This window comes from Rutidosis leptorrhynchoides, chromosome 5, assembly GCF_046630445.1.
Source record: "Rutidosis leptorrhynchoides isolate AG116_Rl617_1_P2 chromosome 5, CSIRO_AGI_Rlap_v1, whole genome shotgun sequence".
Lineage (NCBI taxonomy): Eukaryota > Viridiplantae > Streptophyta > Magnoliopsida > Asterales > Asteraceae > Rutidosis > Rutidosis leptorrhynchoides.
Genome location: NC_092337.1, coordinates 365,735,776 through 365,749,612, shown reverse-complemented (window position 1 = coordinate 365,749,612; position 13,837 = coordinate 365,735,776).

Genomic DNA, 13,837 nt, shown 5'->3' with positions numbered 1-13,837 from the left:
CCTTTCTTAATAATGAGAATTCATATTAAAACTCAAATATGATAGAAATATACTTTTATATATCTTAAGTAATAAAATTTATAAAGTTCACTTAATATCATAAAATATAGTGGCATGTATTATTAATGTAATTTTATTACGTATGATAGAAATATCTTTGTATCTCGTATTCATTTGATAAACTAATATTGATAATAATAAATAAATTTGTATTTATACTAAATATATTAATTATTTTTAATAATAATAAGAAAATAATAATAATAATAATAATAACAATATTTATATTTACTAATGATAATAATAATCTTGATAATAAATAATAATCTTTTGTAATAATACAAATGTTATAATAATAATAATATTTCTGTTAAAAATATTATATTCATGTTAACGATAATAACAATAAATTACAATGTTTATATGAGACTGATAATTCTATTCGAAATGATAATTTTTAATAATAATAATACTAAAATGATAATAATAATGATATTTTATAATAACAATGATATTTTATCAAAATGATAATTTTAATAAAAGTGATAGTTTTAATATTAATGATGCTTTTAATAATAATAACGATAAAAATAATAAATTGATAGTTTTTGATAAAAATATTAATTATTTTAATAATATTAATAATAATAATAATAATAATAATAATAATAATAATAATAATAATAATCATAATAATAATAATAATAATAATAATAATAATAATAATAATAATAATAATAATAATAATAATAATAATAATAATATGGATTATTAAATAATAATAATAATAACGATGATAACGATAACGATAACGATAACGATAATGATAACGATAACGATAACGATAATGATAACGATAATCATATTAACAATAATACTTTAAAATTATAGATAATTCAATCGACGATATCTTTTAATCCGTTCATCAAAACCATACGATATCTAAATGAAAAGTTTATAGTTTTTCGCCAGCTTTCCAACGACATGCATATCATATATCTTATCTCAATTGCATATGTATCAAACTTAGGATTCATCAAAACTATCTAATCGACTAAATTACACATACATGCATGCATAATCATATCTACTCGAGCACTAGTCAGGGATATACTAATAATATATAAAAGTTAAGTTATGAGTGCTCACGTATCAATATTGAGATTCAATATTGCAGGAAAGTACGTAGACGCAACGGAGATGATAAACACTAGTTTGACCTCACGAGCAAATCCCTGATCCATACCAATAACCTCCATAGCTATAACCCATAATTTCCTTAGCCCTATCCTACTCGTAAACCAGTTTTGAAAATTACTCGAACAGCACTCCGTCGTAGTATTTTATGTATAATACTACTAATAATACTTAATACTAATAATAATAATAATAATAATAATAATAATAATAATGATAATGATATATATATATATATATATATATATATATATATATATATATATATATATATATATATATATATATATATATATATATATATATATATATATATATATATATATATATATATATATATATATATATATGCGAGATAGATAGATTGATCAGAGAACAAGAAAACAAGAAAACATTCATTTTATACATGTTTAGCCCACCTACTACCCCATGCAATCGCATGGGGTTTGGGTGTTACAACCATGCGAGTGCATGGATCAATCTTCCAGCTCATATGCAATTTATTAAGGCTACCGACACTTCGAATAATAAAATTATATATAAATATATATTTAATTTATATAATTAATTATATATTATATTATATTTTCGTACATGGAAAAAATATAATTTTTACTCAAATGACATGGACGTTTTCACTCGACTCATGTCCTGGTTTCGGTTTTTCAAACGACGTTTAGTACGCTTAGAAAACTTATAGTTTACATTTTGTGACTCGTACCTTTGTCAAAATAAAATCTTAAATCATGATAAATTATATTACACGAAGTATATCATATACATTTGAGTGTTCTGGTCATTTACTTCTATAAATCATCACTTCGTTATATATATAAAAGTATTATTTTAAATCGACACGCCTTATAACTAAATTAATATTACATTATAATATATATATATATATATATATATATATATATATATATATATATATATATATATATATTTTCAAATATAAACTTGTACTTATTGTAAGTAATATTTATGTAATGATATAATATTTAGTTTTTCGAAAATAATTATATTTCAAAGTTCGTTTTAAAATCGTTTAGAACAATATTATAACCCGTAACGTTTTCATTTAAAAATTTAAATAGATACAATTCATTTATGTACTAACTTTTTAAATACCAATCGCATCACTAAGCGAGTGTTACTATCGTGTACTAAACTAATTTGAAAACATATATATTTAATGAACACGTTTTAAATATACGTTGCAAGTTATTTATATATTCAACAACCAATATTCCAACTTACGTTATGTAAACAAAGACATTTTAATAACAAGTTCTATTATATCGAAAAACGTTTTTGCACGTTTGAAAATAGATCAATCAATGTATTACGAAATTCAATTCTCCACTAACTTTTCTCAAGCTCTCGTTAAGTGACACTTTGTTCTTATTTGAAGATCACTTTACCATTATTTCCAAATACCGTTAAAAAGAAACGATTTCTCAAATCAACGTGGGCCTCATAACAGAGACTTGTAACAATAACATGATCCATAAGGGACTTTGTAATAGCTTTTATCTCATCGATAAATATAATAAACTACTATTGGAACAAAATACGTTCATATAAAGTATTACATATCTAATACTTTATTAACGTTTTCAACTAATAAGTATATTTTATATATACATATCAATATACACATAAAAGTTCGTGAATCATTGAGCATAGTCAAAGGGTAATTGATTACATGAATATAGATTTCAAAACTTTCGAGACTCAACATTACAGATTTTGCTTATCGTGTCGGAACATATAAAGATTAAAGTTTAAATTTGATCGGAAATTTCCTGGTCATCACACCACGGTCGACCGTGCTTGCAACCGTGTGTCAACGGCTACTTTTTGAATCCCACTATAAAAGGCAAACATTTAAGTGCATTTGAAGCTGACCCTCTTGCATATTTCAAAGGCTTATCTCCAGTGATCACAAGTGCATCAATTACTACTCAAATGTGATCAAGCAAGAGAAGATTCTATGATCTTATAGATATAAAATTGGGTTGTTGTAAACTTACTAATCAAAATCATTTATCTTGTGAGTTTACTTAACGTAATGTATGTCCTAGTATTGTGTTAGTATCATCATTTCAAAGTGTATAAGTCTTGTAACTTCAATTAGTAGAAGCATAGGCTAGCTTAGTGATCCACTTCCTTAAAGAGACTTAGGAAGTTGATTAATCTCATTTGGAGATTAATACTTGTACAAAGTGAAGACAAGTTGATCTAGGTTGGAGTTGATCTTTCAAAGTGATAGAAAGATTAGGTTTGTTGTCTACCAAAGAAGTTGAAGACTTGTAAATCGGATCTCCACCGGGTTTGGAGAAAAGTGCTTAGTGAAGCAACAAATCCTGATTAGTGTAATCGGGGAGTGGATTAAGGTGGATTAGTTAACATCCACCCGAACCACTATAAATCCTTGTGTCTATGTTCTTTACATTACTTCATTTATCATTTTGAACATATACACTACACACATCAAGTTTGAGTTGAGTTGGTTGATCAAAGTAAAATCAAATTTGGTGATCAATCGAAAAAGTGTTAAAAATGTATTAAGTAACTATTCACCCCCACTATTACTTACAATTGGTATCGGAGCGGTTGCTCAAATCATTACGCTACAAATGATCGTGAAAGCGTCAAAATTCGTTTTGTGCAAAAACTTGAGTCAACAATTCTCGGATCAACTCAAACTATGGGATACTTGGAAGAATTGGTGAAAGAAGCACCAATTTTTGATAAGATGAATATTGATATGTGGAAATTAAGATTTGAGTCTTATCTAAAATCCAAGGATTACTACTTATGGAGAATAATCAAAGTAGGAGACTTTGTACCAAAAGCTAGTTCAAGGCTAGTGAAGTCAACATTTCTAAACAATGATGTTTTGAAATAAATTGATGCAATTTCACTACTTCATGGAATTCTTCCTAGTGAAGAAAGATTAAAGATAATCTCTTATGAAAGTGCAAAATAATGTTGGGACTCACTATGTTCTCAAGAAGATTTAAACTCTAGGAGTTTAAAGGGTAAAGGAATAGAGAAGGGTTTGAAAAAGGTTGGTGATTTTCAAGCAAAAGGGTTGAATGAACATGAAGACTTTTGCCTCATGAGTTCTTGAAATGATTTGGATCAAGATGGTCAAAGTGAAGAAGAGCTTGAATCTCCATTCAAAGAAGACGATGTCTCAAGCATGGATTGCAATAAGGTACATGTATTCTATCCTTCTAATTATGAAGAATTGTTAGATGATTACAAGACTATTAAATTTTTGTATGATAGTAGTCGTGACAAAGTAAAACTTTTGGAGAAAGAATTACACAAAGTTAGACAACTTAACAAAGTTTTAATTGATGAAAATAACACCTTGAAAAGAAAACTTGAAAGGATAACTATTTGTGATTCATCAAGAGGTAAACATGAAATGAATGTATGTCACAACTCTAGCAAACACAAATGTTGTAATCAAAGTCCATTGTCTATTATTAGGAAAATTGAAAACATGAGAAAAATGGACCAAGCTAGCAATTTCATGGTAGGGATAAGTCAAGGATTGGGTAATCTTAAAATCAATCAAAATCAATGATCAAAATGCTAATGAGAATAACCTTCTTAAAAGACTTTGTATAAATGAAAGGTTTTTCTTACAAATGCAAAATTGTTTTTGGAAAATGATTTTAACAGATCAAGTGTAGGAAACTTACTTGCCTTAGGATTGTGTGTTTGTGTGAAAACATGTATTGCATACTAAATACTAGATTGATGTGTTTTGTGTATACTATGTGTAATACATATATATATATATATATATATATATATATATATATATATATATATATATATATATATATATATATATATATATATATATATATATATATATATATATATATATATATAGAGTATATTATGTGTCATTGATGATTAAACATCGGGAGGATGTAATCATTCAATGTTAGGAAAAGAAAACTTGTCCTCAAGTATTTTATAGAACCTAAGAATTGTCAAAACGCGTTCGAAGAAAGAAGAAGTGAAGAAACGAGTGATTAGAAGGATCCACGGCAGCACCACGGCTGACCGTATACACGACCGCAGACTCTTGTCATGTACGTGTGAAAATATCTGCACGGCTGTAGTGACCCGAACTTTTCCATGTTTATATATATTAATTGAGATTGATATTTACATGATTAAATGTTTCCAACATGTTAAGAAATCAAACTTTTTAAGACTTGATTAATTGAAATATGTTTCATATAGACAATTGACCACCCAAGTTGACCGGTGATTCACGAACGTTAAAACTTGTAAAAACTATATGATGACATATATATGGATATATATATATATATATAGTTAACATGATACTATGATAAGTAAACATATCATTAAGTATATTAACAATGAACTACATATGTAAAAACAAGACTACTAACTTAATGATTTTTAAACGAGACATATATGTAACGATTATCGTTGTAAAGACATTTAATGTATATATATCATATTAAGAGATATTCATACATGATAATATCATGATAATATAATAATTTAAAATCTCATTTGATATTATAAACATTGGGTTAACAACATTTAACAAGATCGTTAACCTAAAGGTTTCAAAACAACACTTACATGTAACGACTAACGATGACTTAACGACTCAGTTAAAATGTATATACATGTAGTGTTTTAATATGTATTTATACACTTTTGAAAGACTTCAATACACTTTTCAAAATACTTCTACTTAACAAAAATGCTTACAATTACATCCTCGTTCAGTTTCATCAACAATTCTACTCGTATGCACCCGTATTCGTACTCGTACAATACACAGCTTTTAAATGTATGTACTATTGGTATATACACTCCAATGATCAGCTCTTAGTAGCCCATGTGAGTCACCTAACACATGTGGGAACCATCATTTGGCAACTAGCATGAAATATCTCATAAAATTACAAAAATATGAGTAATCATTCATGACTTATTTACATGAAAACAAAATTACATATCCTTTATATCTAATCCATACACCAACGACCAAAAACATCTACAAACACTTTCATTCTTCAATTTTCTTCATCTAACTGATCTCTCTCAAGTTCTATCTTCAAGTTCTAAGTGTTCTTCATATATTCTACAAGTTCTAGTTACATAAAATCAAGAATACTTTCAAGTTTGCTAGCTCACTTCCAATCTTGTAAGGTGATCATCCAACCTCAAGAAATCTTTGTTTCTTACAGTAGTTTATTATTCTAATACAAGGTAATAATCATATTCAAACTTTGGTTCAATTTCTATAACTATAACAATGTTATTTCAAGTGATGATCTTACTTGAACTTGTTTTCGTGTCATGATTCTGCTTCAAGAACTTCGAGCCATCCAAGGATCCGTTGAAGCTAGATCCATTTTTCTCTTTTCTAGTAGGTTTATCCAAGGAACTTAAGGTAGTAATGATGTTCATAACATCATTCGATTCATACATATAAAGCTATCTTATTCGAAGGTTTAAACTTGTAATCACTAGAACATAGTTTATTTAATTCTAAACTTGTTCGCAAAAAAAAGTTAATCCTTCTAACTTGACTTTTAAAATCAACTAAACACATGTTCTATATCTATATGATATGCTAACTTAATGATTTAAAACCTGGAGACACGAAAAACACCGTAAAACCGGATTTACGCCGTCGTAGTAACACCGCGGGCTGTTTTGGGTTAGTTAATTAAAAACTATGATAAACTTTGATTTAAAAGTTGTTATTCTGAGAAAATGATTTTTATTATGAACATGAAACTATATCCAAAAATTATGGTTAAACTCAAAGTGGAAGTATGTTTTCTAAAATGGTCATCTAGACGTCGTTCTTTCGACTGAAATGACTACCTTTACAAAAACGACTTGTAACTTATTTTTCCGACTATAAACCTATACTTTTTCTGTTTAGATTCATAAAATAGAGTTCAATATGAAACCATAGCAATTTGATTCACTCAAAACGGATTTAAAATGAAGAAGTTATGGGTAAAACAAGATTGGATAATTTTTCTCATTTTAGCTACGTGAAAATTGGTAACAAATCTATTCCAACCATAACTTAATCAACTTGTATTGTATATTATATAATTTTGAGATACCATAGACACGTATACAATGTTTCAACCTATCATGTCGACACATCTATATATATTTCGGAACAACCATAGACACTCTATATGTGAATGTTGGAGTTAGCTATACAGGGTTGAGGTTGATTCCAAAATATATATAGTTTGAGTTGTGATCAATACTGAGATACGTATACACTGGGTCGTGGATTGATTCAAGATAATATTTATCAATTTATTTCTGTACATCTAACTGTGGACAACTAGTTGTAGGTTACTAACGAGGACAGCTGACTTAATAAACTTAAAACATCAAAATATATTAAAAGTGTTGTAAATATATTTTGAACATACTTTAATATATATGTATATATTGTTATAGGTTCGTGAATCAACCAGTGGCCAAGTCTTACTTCCCGACGAAGTAAAAATCTGTGAAAGTGAGTTATAGTCCCACTTTTAAAATCTAATATTTTTGGGATGAGAATAAATGCAGGTTTTATAAATGATTTACAAAATAGACACAAGTACCTGAAACTACATTCTATCGTTGAATTATCGAAATCGAATATGCCCCTTTTTATTAAGTCTGGTAATCTAAGAATTAGGGAACATACACCCTAATTGACGCGAATCCTAAAGATAGAACTATTGGGCCTAACAAACCCCATTCAAAGTACCGGATGCTTTAATACTTCGAAATTTATATCATATCCGAAGGGTGTCCCGGAATGATGGGGATATTCTTATATATGCATCTTGTTAATGTCGGTTACCAGGTGTTCACCATATGAATGATTTTTATCTCTATGTATGGGATGTGTATTGAAATATGAAATCTTGTGGTCTATTATTATGATTTGATATATATAGGTTAAACCTATAACTCACCAACATTTTTGTTGACGTTTTAAGCATGTTTATTCTCAGGTGATTATTAAGAGCTTCCGCTGTCGCATACTTAAATAAGGATGAGATTTGGAGTCCATGCTTGTATGATATTGTGTAAAAACTGCATTCAAGAAACTTATTTTGTTGTAACATATTTGTATTGTAAACCATTATGTAATGGTTGTGTGTAAACAGGATATTTTAGATTATCATTATTTGATAATCTACGTAAAGCTTTTTAAACCTTTATTGATGAAATAAAGGTTATGGTTTGTTTTAAAATGAATGCAGTCTTTGAAAAACGTCTCATATAGAGGTCAAAACCTCGCAACGAAATCAATTAATATGGAACGTTTTTAATCAATAAGAACGGGACATTTCAACGGCTAACACCACGGTAGACCGTGATTCGATCGTGCGTGGTCTGATTCTGTCTTAAATTAAACTAAACTCTCACTTTTATTTCTTTTCAACCCACTTCAAAACACACACACCTACACACGGCTGAGGAGATCGACCGCACGGAGAAGAACGCTCATTCCTTCAATTTCAATTCCTACTTTCGGTATGATTAATCCTTGCTTTCCTAACATTCAATTGTGTTTGTATGATGAATTAGGGTTATGAAGAAACCCTAACTAGAATGAATCAAAACCTAAATTGATGCAAACAGTCGAAATTGTTCTTGAAGAACAATTTAGAAACGATTGTGGTAATGATTATTGTATATCTATGCATTGATTTAACTTTGGATAATTCTAGGGTTCATTATACATCTAGGTTAGATTTTCATAGAAGCATTGTTCATATGATATGAATGACATTGTTGCAAATTGAATGTAATAATGTTGAATGTCAAAACATGTGTTGATGATGATTTCAAAAGTCTAGAACACATATGAACTTTGTGAAAATCTTAATCTAGTTGTAAACTCATTGACACTAATGAAGAGTGAAAATGTGAAGAACATTAACATTAAAACGTCTAAGTATTGATGATAATTAAAGTTTGCAAAACATGTTGCCTACAATTGAATTATGCACTTCGAATTAATTAAAAGTGTCATTGCGCAAAATATGGCAAATCGAGGAGAAAGCTCATCTAACTCTCGCCCACACCAATCAACACTTAACAGAGAAAGAGTGAAAAATCGAACAATAGCAGAAGGAAGGAGAATTGAAGCAAAAGATTTTCCTGAAATGGTGGCAGCTTTCTCAGATTTAAACAGGAATGTATTTCTTGATCTAAATGGACCAATTTATCCATCACTCGTTCGAGATTTTTACTCTAGCTTCGTATATACCAACGGTTCAGTTACCTTTAGGCTAAAAGCTTCAAGAACAAGAGTAACACTGCAAGATTTTGGAAAACTTCTAGAAGTTCCAGCAAATGGAGAAAGGTTCTTCCACTCAGGACACAGTCTGACCTATCTTCCTGATTTAATTAATAAAGATGATCTTATTCGAACACTGTGTGAAGACAATGCGCCGAGAGGAGAAATTCTCAATCGAGGAGTGTTGAGCAAACACCTGCGAAAGAAGTTCCGAATATGGAACACAATGATCGACTACAATGTGTACTGTAGAATGGGAAATCGCTCACATATTCATGTTGTTCAGATGGCTCTTCTTGGGTGCCTAGAAATGCAAATCCCAGTAAACATGGCATACTTTATGGCCATACGAATGAGCAATGTGCCAAAGGACTCAACAAGAGCTCTTCCTTATGGAATGCATCTTACGAAGTTATTTGACAAATTAAGGGCAACAGATGACATTCGCATAAATCCAACCTATCAAATATTTAATCGTCATACATTAACATTGATGGGGTGGGATGATGAAGATGACTCTGATAAGATTGAAAGGGTTTATGAAGCCATGACCAACTCTCAAATCAACTTGGAGGATATATCTGACAGTGATGAAGAACAGTTTCCGGATGAAGCTAATGATCTTTTTTATGGTTTGGACCGTGATTCAAAAGCTGAAAGAATCTACCTAAATCAAGCTAAAATAAAGAAGTATCAATCCAAGATTAGTCTGCTACTAAAGAAAGCAAAAAAGGCTTTTTCATGTCGGAGTAGTAGCGATGTAAGAAGTGGAAGGAAGTGAGAGAAGTTAAAATGTTGGTTGAATAAACTTGTTTGTATTTGAATATTTCTTGATTAGAATCTGTTTAATTTGAGTTAGTTAATTTATATTTCTGACAGTTCTCACACAGTCAACTACACGGTCGACCGCAGCATCGATCGTGTATCGGTCTGACACTTCTTTCTCTCTCTATCTCTTTGAAAAATAAATGCACATTGAACCTCTCAAATCTAGTTGAATCTGTTCTCAAAGTATCATTCATAAACTAGCATACTTGAATATGATCAAAATTCTCAAAAGATTCAATTACTCCAAAAGGGAATGAAAGATTAAATGAAGGTTCATCTTTTTCCCTTTAAATTGAGAAGATTATGATGCAAAACTTACTACACCATTTCACTCAAAATGAGTCAAGTAAACAACTCTCCCAACAATCCTTTTGTGATTGACTTATCTTCTTCAATTTCTGACTCCTTTGACAATCTCTTTCCTAACTCTCAAGAAGAACGAGATGTGATCAATCGCAACCGACAAATGGTTAGCACTAGACCAATTGTCGAAGGTTGTATGGTCACTATTGAGCACTTTTCAAAAGAGCTTCTCGAAAACTTTGCTTACATAAAATGGGATTCATTTCTAACTTTGAAAGGTCCCATTCACTCCACTCTTGTTCGAGAATTCTACGCTAACTATGAATTCACTCCCCCAAATACCATCAAATTCCGGTTGTTTGATAAAGGGTTTTCCATGTCTCTCAAAGACTTTGGAAAATTTATGCATGTTCCCGATGAAGGCGTGGAATGTTTCTCCTATAGTCCATATCTCACCTGTCTTCCCGAATTTGTCATAAAAAGTGACATCATCAACACCTTTTGTCAAAGGTCTATCAATCACATTGAAATCCAAAGTGATGGTCTTAAGGCAAATCATCTTGCGCCTAAGTTTGACCTTTGGCTCAAAGTCGTAAGTCAAAATATCTACTGCAAGGGGGAAACACTATCCACAAACGTTCATGCCTGTGAAGCCTCACTACTCTGTTGTCTCCAACACCGAATTCAAGTCAACATGGCACTATTTATGGCAAATAGGATGAATGGATTGGTGTACAATGAATCTCTCTGTCTTCCCTATGGAGCACACTTAACGAAGCTCTTCACATAACTGTGCGTTCGTGACGAACATCCTGTTGGTCTAACCTCCCTCCCAATCAACTATGATTCGGTTCGACCTTTTAACGAAGAAACAGAAGGAGGGAACACACCTTCCTGGAGTGTTACGGGATCTGATGATAGTGTGGAAGATGACCAGTTCATTGCACTATTATCCTCCACTCAAATGTCCATACTTCATCATCAGAATCGTCGAACTCACAAGATCCTACGACGCTTTCTGAGTAATCTTGTTTGTGGAAAATGCTCATCTCACCCAAGCAGATCTCATCCCATGTAGAACAAACTTAGCATTGATCTACTGTACCTTCCATGCATATTTTCATATATGCATCACTATGTTTCATGCTTACTTTGAATAAAATATGTGCTTGTTGTGTTTTTAATATATATGTTTTTCCGATATGTACAATTTAAGGAGGAGTTTTGTTCTAAGGGCGAGCTTAGTTCTAGGGGGAGCTAACCTTTTTGCTTCGACAAAATGGGGAGAAAGATGGATACAAGTGATTGTTAACACTTGCATATTTATAGCAAAATGTCCCTCATCACTTGTATGTTTGTCATCATCAAAAAGGGGGAGAATGTTGGTTGAATGTGGGTTAATGCACTAAACGATAAACTTAAGTATGAATAACCAAAGTGTGATTAACCAAAGAATATGTTTTGATGATGACACATACATATGCATAAGTGATGACTGACATCATAACATAAAATACGCAAGGTCACAAATCCATACTTTATCTTGCAAACGACCAAGTCAAACATAGGTTAAAGAATAAATTAAAAGTTTAGCTAAACACCCGGTCGAGGTACAGTCGACCACATAGTCAATCGTGAAAACCCAAACTGAATTGCAACACAGTTTTGTGAAAACAAGTTGCACGGTTGCCACCACGGTCAACCGCAGTGCGACCGCAGTTCTCTCTGTTACCATTTTCGACCAAATAAAGTTTGACTAGTTCCCGACATCTATAATTCATGAAACCTTTCTCAACATGCTTAGAATAGATGCCTTCTTCATACTCAACCAAGGTTTGATCATAAAAACACTAATTGTGATTAATTACGCCTAATGACATCTTAATGACAAATTAACCAAGATTAGGCATAACACATAAGTGTTAATCAACAACTTGTGATCTTAATTCTTATCTAGATATCCTTAGTATGATCATCAAGTACCAACACACTTAAGCCAATGTCACTAGAACAATGATTGCCATTAGAAATGACTTAGTGATTAATTAAGGCTAAATGAGAAACAATGCTCTCAAGATTAACTAGTAATGACTTGTAGTCCTAAAACACACTTAGATACATTTCAGATGGTCACCAAGTCCCAACTAGAGATTGCTCTTCCCTTGTGCATGTGTTGGACATTAATGTGTGCTTACACATTAATCATGTAACGTGTTATATTGCACATTAAACTTATTAAGTGCTTGAATTATAAGTTGTGCAAGTATCTATATGATTGATCCTAGAATAAATATCTCTTGCTATGTGAGTATTACTTGCTACTTGCCAATATGCTTAATACTCATAAACTTGTGAACTTGATTAATATGTTTGCTATGTGCTCATTAGTTAGGATTCAAGTAACTAACCTACTCTAATAGATTAAGTGTAAAATGGTTCAAAATGAAAGTATAGTCAATTGTCTATTTGATCTAGTCTAAGTAACTAAGGGTGATTGCTTATGATTTAACTTTGATGTCTCTACATGCTTCATGATTATCTTATAGAGACATTTTTCAATTAATCTCTAACTAAACTTAAAAAGAACATGACTTGTGATTAATTGAAACTAGAAAGTTAATGACATAGTGACTAGTCTTTAGAATTGAACCAAAGACATTAATGTGACTAACTAAGTCTTGACCAAACTGAAATTTCCCTAAATATCAATCAAGACACTTCTCCAAGAATGTTGGGTTTGCCACTTTTGGAATGATTAGTCACTTTCATGCAATAAGACTAAATCTCACACACTTAATGCATATAGTACTTGTATAGGATGTTTGGTTTCTTTTACAGGTGCTAGAAGGAGTAAAGGTGCCAAAATGTGGTGTTCAAATTTGAGTCAAACGGCTATACAACGGATACCAATTTTGGACTCGAGCACGCACGGTCGCACCACGATCGACCGTGCTTGCAACCGTGTAGAGACCGGTCCTAATCCATCCAGACGAAGTCCATATCGATTACAAACGATTCACAACAGTTGATTACATCACGAGGTACTTGACCTCTATATGATACATTTTACAAACATTGCATTCGTTTTTGAAAAGTCAAACTTTCTTTACAATAAAATTTGACAGCATGCATACCATTTCATAATACATC